Genomic DNA, 6,997 nt, shown 5'->3' with positions numbered 1-6,997 from the left:
TGCGGTATTGTATCACTTCCTGTTCCAGAGCACAGCAGTGTTTTGCTGTATCTGTTAGCTGTTTAATCTGTGCAGTTAGATTGATCTAGTTATCTAGATTACGATTTGTTTCCCAGTGTAATCTTCACGTGCCTTAACTAAAGCACTCCTTCTGCTGAATCACCTCTAAATTATTTACACATTATTCACTTTGCGTGTTTTTAGGAATCCGCTAGCTTAGCACAGCTACTAGCTCTTAGCCGGTTTAGCATGTCGGCTTCTCCTGTCTCTCCCGCACTTTTCTGCTCTGGGTGTGAAATGTTTAGTTATTCCTCGGCCTCCTTTAGCAGTAATGGTACTTGTAATAAGTGTAGCTTATTCGTAGCTTTGGAGGCCAGGCTGGGCGAATTGGAGACTCGGCTCCGCACCGTGGAAAATTCTACAGCTAGCCAGGCCCCTGTAGTCGGTGCGGACCAAGGTAGCTTAGCCGCCGTTAGTTCCCCCCTGGCAGATCCCGAGCAGCCGGGAAAGCAGGCCGACTGGGTGACTGTGAGGAGGAAGCATAGTTCTAAACAGAAGCCCTGTGTACACCGCCAACCCGTTCACATTTCTAACCATTTTTCCCCACTCGACGACACACCCGCCGAGGATCAAACTCTGGTTATTGGCGACTCTGTTATGAGAAATGTGAAGTTAGCGACACCGGCAACCATAGTCAATTGTCTTCCGGGGGCCAGAGCAGGCGACATTGAAGGAAATTTGAAACTGCTGGCTAAGGCTAAGCGTAAATTTGGTAAGATTGTAATTCACGTCGGCAGTAATGACACCCGGTTACGCCAATCGGAGGTCACTAAAATTAACATTAAATCGGTGTGTAACTTTGCAAAAACAATGTCGGACTCTGTAGTTTTCTCTGGGCCCCTCCCCAATCGGACCGGGAGTGACATGTTTAGCCGCATGTTCTCCTTGAATTGCTGGCTGTCTGAGTGGTGTCCAAAAAATGAGGTGGGCTTCATAGATAATTGGCAAAGCTTCTGGGGAAAACCTGGTCTTGTTAGGAGAGACGGCATCCATCCCACTTTGGATGGAGCAGCTCTCATTTCTAGAAATCTGGCCAATTTTCTTAAATCCTCCAAACCGTGACTATCCAGGGTTGGGACCAGGAAGCAGAGTTGTAGTCTTACACACCTCTCTGCAGCTTCTCTCCCCCTGCCATCCCCTCATTACCCCATCCCCGTAGAGACGGTGCCTGCTCCCAGACCACCAACAACCAGTAAAAATCTATTTAAGCATAAAAATTCAAAAAGAAAAAATAATATAGCACCTTCAACTGCACCACAGACTAAAACAGTTAAATGTGGTCTATTAAACATTAGGTCTCTCTCTTCTAAGTCCCTGTTGGTAAATGGTATAATAATTGATCAACATATTGATTTATTCTGCCTTACAGAAACCTGGTTACAGCAGGATGAATATGTTAGTTTAAATGAGTCAACACCCCCGAGTCACACTAACTGTCAGAATGCTTGTAGCATGGGCCGAGGCGGAGGATTAGCAGCAATCTTCCATTCCAGCTTATTAATTAATCAAAAACCTAGACAGAGCTTTAATTCATTTGAAAGCTTGACTCTTAGTCTTGTCCATCCAAATTGGAAGTCCCAAAAACCAGTTTTATTTGTTATTATCTATCGTCCACCTAGTCGTTACTGTGAGTTTCTCTGTGAATTTTCAGACCTTTTGTCTGACTTAGTGCTTAGCTCAGATAAGATAATTATAGTGGGCGATTTTAACATCCACACAGATGCTGAGAATGACAGCCTCAACACTGCATTTAATCTATTATTAGACTCTATTGGCTTTGCTCAAAATGTAAATGAGTCCACCCACCACTTTAATCATATCTTAGATCTTGTTCTGACTTATGGTTTGGAAATAGAAGACTTAACAGTATTCCCTGAAAACTCCCTTCTGTCTGATCATTTCTTAATAACATTTACATTTACTCTGATGGACTATCCAGCAGTGGGGAATAAGTTTCATTACACTAGAAGTCTTTCAGAAAGCGCTGTAACTAGGTTTAAGGATATGATTCCTTCTTTATGTTCTCTAATGCCATATAACAACACAGTGCAGAGTAGCTACCTAAACTCTGTAAGTGAGATAGAGTATCTCGTCAATAGTTTTACATCCTCATTGAAGACAACTTTGGATGCTGTAGCTCCTCTGAAAAAGAGAGCTTTAAATCAGAAGTGCCTGACTCCGTGGTATAACTCACAAACTCGTACGAGGGCTGTCCATAAAGTATAGGTCCTTTTTATTTTTTCAAAAACTATATGGATTTCATTCATATGTTTTTACGTCAGACATGCATGAACCCTCGTGCGCATGCGTGAGTTTTTCCACGCCTGTCGGTGACGTCATTCGCCTGTGAGCACTCCTTGTGGGAGGAGTCGTCCAGCCCCTCGTCGGAATTCCTTTGTCTGAGAAGTTGCTGAGAGACTGGCGCTTTGTTTGATCAAAATTTTTTCTAAACCTGTGAGACACATCGAAGTGGACATGGTTCGAAAAATTAAGCTGGTTTTCAGTGAAAATTTTAACGGCTGATGAGAGATTTTGAGGTGACACTGTCACTTTAAGGACTTCCCACGGTGCGAGACGTCGCGCTGCGCTCTCAGGCGGCGTCATCAGCCTGTTTCAAGCTGAAAACCTCCACATTTCAGGCTCTATTGATCCAGGACGTCGTGAGAGAACAGAGAAGTTTCAGAAGAAGTCGGTTTCAGCATTTTATCCGGATATTCCACTGTTAAAGGAGATTTTTTAATGAAAGACGTGCGGACGGGTCCATGCGTCGGGACGCAGCCGGCGCGGAGCGGCGGCACAGGAAAAACACCTCTGTGTTGATAACCATTTGTAAAATCCAGGCGGCTTTTGATGGCTTTCAGTGGAGTGAGTATACGAGAAATTGTTTAACAGCTGGACATGTTTCAACTTGTCCTTAACCCTTCCAACGGAGGTGTTTTTCCTGTGGTGGAGCGTCGCGGCGGCTGCGAGCCGACGCGCGGACCCGTCCGCACGTCTTTCATTAAAAAAATCTCCTTTAACAGTGGAATATCCGGATAAAATGCTGAAACCGACTTCTTCTGAAACTTCTCTGTTCTCTCACAACGTCCTGGATCAATAGAGCCTGAAATGTGGAGGTTTTCAGCTTGAAACAGGCTGATGACGCTGCCTGAGAGCGCTGTGCGACGTCTCGCACTGTGGGAAGTCCTTAAAGCGACAGTGTCACCTCAAAATCTCTCATCAGCCGTTAAAATTTTCACTGAAAACCAGCTTAATTTTTCGAACCATGTCCACTTCGATGTGTCTCACAGGTTTAGAAAAAATTTTGATCAAACAAAGCGCCAGTCTCTCAGCAACTTCTCAGACAAAGGAATTCCGAGAAGGGGCTGGACGACTCCTCCCACAAGGAGTGCTCACAGGCGAATGACGTCACCGACAGGCGTGGAAAAACTCACGCATGCGCACGAGGGTTCAAGCATGTCTGACGTAAAAACATATGAACGAAATCCATATAGTTTTTGAAAAAAATAAAAAGGACCTATACTTTATGGACAGACCTCGTAGCTTAAAGCAGATAACCCGTAAGTTGGAGAGGAAATGGCGTCTCACTAATTTAGAAGATCTTCACTTAGCCTGGAGAGTCTGTTGCTCTATAAAAAAGCCCTCCGTAAAGCTAGGACATCTTTCTACTCATCACTAATTGAAGAAAATAAGAACAACCCCAGGTTTCTTTTCAGCACTGTAGCCAGGCTGATAAAGAGTCAGATCTCTATTGAGCTGAGTATTCCATTAACTTTAACTAGTAATGACTTCATGACTTTCTTTGCTAACAAAATTTTAACTATTAGAGAAAAAATTACTCATAACCATCCCAAAGATGTATCGTTATCTTTGGCTGCTTTCAGTGATGCCGGTATTTGGTTAGACTCTTTCTCTCCGATTGTTCTGTCTGAGTTATTTTCATTAGTTACTTCATCCAAACCATCAACATGTTTATTAGACCCCATTCCTACCAGGCTGCTCAAGGAAGCCCTACCATTATTTAATGCTTCGATCTTAAATATGATCAATCTATCTTTGTTAGTTGGCTATGTACCACAGGCTTTTAAGGTGGCAGTAATTAAACCATTACTTAAAAAGCCATCACTTGACCCAGCTATCTTAGCTAATTATAGGCCAATCTCAAACCTTCCTTTTCTCTCAAAAATTCTTGAAAGGGTAGTTGTAAAACAGCTAACTGATCATCTGCAGAGGAATGGTCTATTTGAAGAGTTTCAGTCAGGTTTTAGAATTCATCATAGTACAGAAACAGCATTAGTGAAGGTTACAAATGATCTTCTTATGGCCTCGGACAGTGGACTCATCTCTGTGCTTGTTCTGTTAGACCTCAGTGCCGCTTTTGATACTGTTGATCATAAAATTTTATTACAGAGATTAGAGCATGCCATAGGTATTAAAGGCACTGCGCTGTGGTGGTTTGAATCATATTTGTCTAATAGATTACAATTTGTTCATGTAAATGGGGAATCTTCTTCACAGACTAAAGTTAATTATGGAGTTCCACAAGGTTCTGTGCTAGGACCAATTTTATTCACTTTATACATGCTTCCCTTAGGCAGTATTATTAGACGGTATTGCTTAAATTTTCATTGTTACGCAGATGATACCCAGCTTTATCTATCCATGAAGCCAGAGGACACACACCAATTAGATAAACTGCAGGATTGTCTTACAGACATAAAGACATGGATGACCTCTAATTTCCTGCTTTTAAACTCAGATAAAACTGAAGTTATTGTACTTGGCCCCACAAATCTTAGAACCATGGTGTCTAATCAGATCCTTACTCTGGATGGCATTACCCTGACCTCTAGTAATACTGTGAGAAATCTTGGAGTCATTTTTGATCAGGATATGTCATTCAAAGCGCATATTAAACAAATATGTAGGACTGCTTTTTTGCATTTACGCAATATCTTTAAAATTAGAAAGGTCTTGTCGCAGAGTGATGCTGAAAAACTAATTCATGCATTTATTTCCTCTAGGCTGGACTATTGTAATTCATTATTATCAGGTTGTCCTAAAAGTTCCCTAAAAAGCCTTCAGTTAATTCAAAATGCTGCAGCTAGAGTGCTAACGGGGACTAGAAGGAGAGAGCATATCTCAACCATATTGGCCTCTCTTCATTGGCTTCCTGTTAATTCTAGAATAGAATTTAAAATTCTTCTTCTTACTTATAAGGATTTGAATAATCAGGTCCCATCTTATCTTAGGGACCTCGTAGTACCATATCACCCCAATAGAGCGCTTCGCTCTCAGACTGCAGGCTTACTTGTAGTTCCTAGGGTTTGTAAGAGTAGAATGGGAGGCAGAGCCTTCAGCTTTCAGGCTCCTCTCCTGTGGAACTAGCTCCCAATTCAGATCAGGGAGACAGACACCCTCTCTACTTTTAAGATTAGGCTTAAAACTTTCCTTTTTGCTAAAGCTTATAGTTAGGGTTGGATCAGGTGACCCTGAACCATCCCTTAGTTATGCTGCTATAGACTTAGACTGCTGGGGGGTTCCCATGATGCACTGTTTCTTTTTATTCACCTTGTTTTGCTCTGTATGCACCACTCTGCATTTAATCATTAGTTATTGATCTCTGCTCCCCTCCACAGCATGTCTTTTTCCTGGTTCTCTCCCTCAGCCCCAACCAGTCCCAGCAGAAGACTGCCCCTCCCTGAGCCTGGTTCTGCTGGAGGTTTCTTCCTGTTAAAAGGGAGTTTTTCCTTCCCACTGTCGCCAAGTGCTTGCTCATAGGGGGTCGTTTTGACCATTGGGGTTTTTCTGTAATTATTGTATGGCTTTTGCCTTACAATATAAAGCGCCTTGGGGCAACTGTTTGTTGTGATTTGGCGCTATATAAATTAAATTGATTTGATTTGATTTGATACACAAGTGTATTATGTAAAGACTACTAAACCATTTAAATAAAATAAAATACACAAGGGTATTGTGTACATATAACTGAAAAAGAAACTTGAGTGGTGCCTCCACAGTTGAATTGTGTTTTAGGCCACAGATGGTTGCATGTCTGATTTGCCAGTAACCAAGCTTTCAATTGTCCTTTGAAAGTACTGAAAGTGGTGCTCTCCCCGATTGTGACTGGGGGGTTGTTCCAAGCTTGCCCACCTTTTATGGATAACACATTTTGACCAAAGTTGGTCCTTCTATGAGTAATGATGCCTGGATACTAGAGTCCAGATTAGCTAAACTAACTGAGGAATTATCCAGTTAGTTATAGTCCAGCTGCCGATTCCCTGTGAGCAAGATGCAGGTAGTGAAAATTAGCCCACAGCTTTTGCCATGACTTTAGTGTGGAAGTAATCATTCTAAATATCTAATGTCACAAGTGTAAGATGGAAATTATTTGTTAAAATGTCTCTCTGGATAGTAGCTTGATGTTAATCAATGGACATGTGTTAGTAGAAAACATGTTTTGCTCACAAACCCCATCAGGTGTGTTTTTGAGCCAACGAGCCATTCTAGCTTGACTTTAGTGACTGTAGTGACAAGGTCAGTCTAACTAGCTTGTTCCGTACCTACACAGTTAGTGTAAAAGGGAGTGTTTTCTCTCTTAAAGTAATCAACAGTATTGGTGTAGGGTCCATTTAAGCTGTCTCTCACAAAGCTCCCTCCCTGAAGATATAAAATGGCAAATTGCTTGACTGAAACTACTTGCTGCTAATCATCTCTGGCAGAACTTGCCCATGAACAATATGGCGGTTCTGCTCCGATGGTAAATTTAGATGGCAGGCTTTAGACTCCCATTGTTAATTCTCTTTATGGACAGACCTGTCAAGCCCAGGAGATGATATGATGCCTAGGAGATCGGTTTGTTGCTGAGGGACGTTTAAAAGTTCTGTGACCACTGTTTTAACCATTATAGTTGTGTTTTCCTTTTCCTCATTTTTGT

At 42.0% G+C, this 6,997-nt stretch overlaps 1 long non-coding RNA gene across 1 annotated transcript; it reads right to left on the bottom strand.

Moving 5' to 3' along the window:
• Positions 1-1,013: 1,013 nt before the first annotated feature.
• Positions 1,014-6,253, bottom strand: LOC117519779. The gene is made up of 3 exons (XR_004563415.1): positions 6,062-6,253; positions 1,244-1,260; positions 1,014-1,024 (listed from the first exon to the last, which is right to left on the bottom strand). It is a non-coding gene; the product is annotated as an uncharacterized LOC117519779 (long non-coding RNA).
• Between the last annotated feature and the right edge of the window lie 744 nt (positions 6,254-6,997).

This window comes from Thalassophryne amazonica, chromosome 11 (assembly GCF_902500255.1).
Source record: "Thalassophryne amazonica chromosome 11, fThaAma1.1, whole genome shotgun sequence".
Classification (NCBI taxonomy): domain Eukaryota; kingdom Metazoa; phylum Chordata; class Actinopteri; order Batrachoidiformes; family Batrachoididae; genus Thalassophryne; species Thalassophryne amazonica.
Note: the sequence above shows the minus strand (reverse complement) of the source record. Positions and strands in the feature narration are given on the sequence as shown.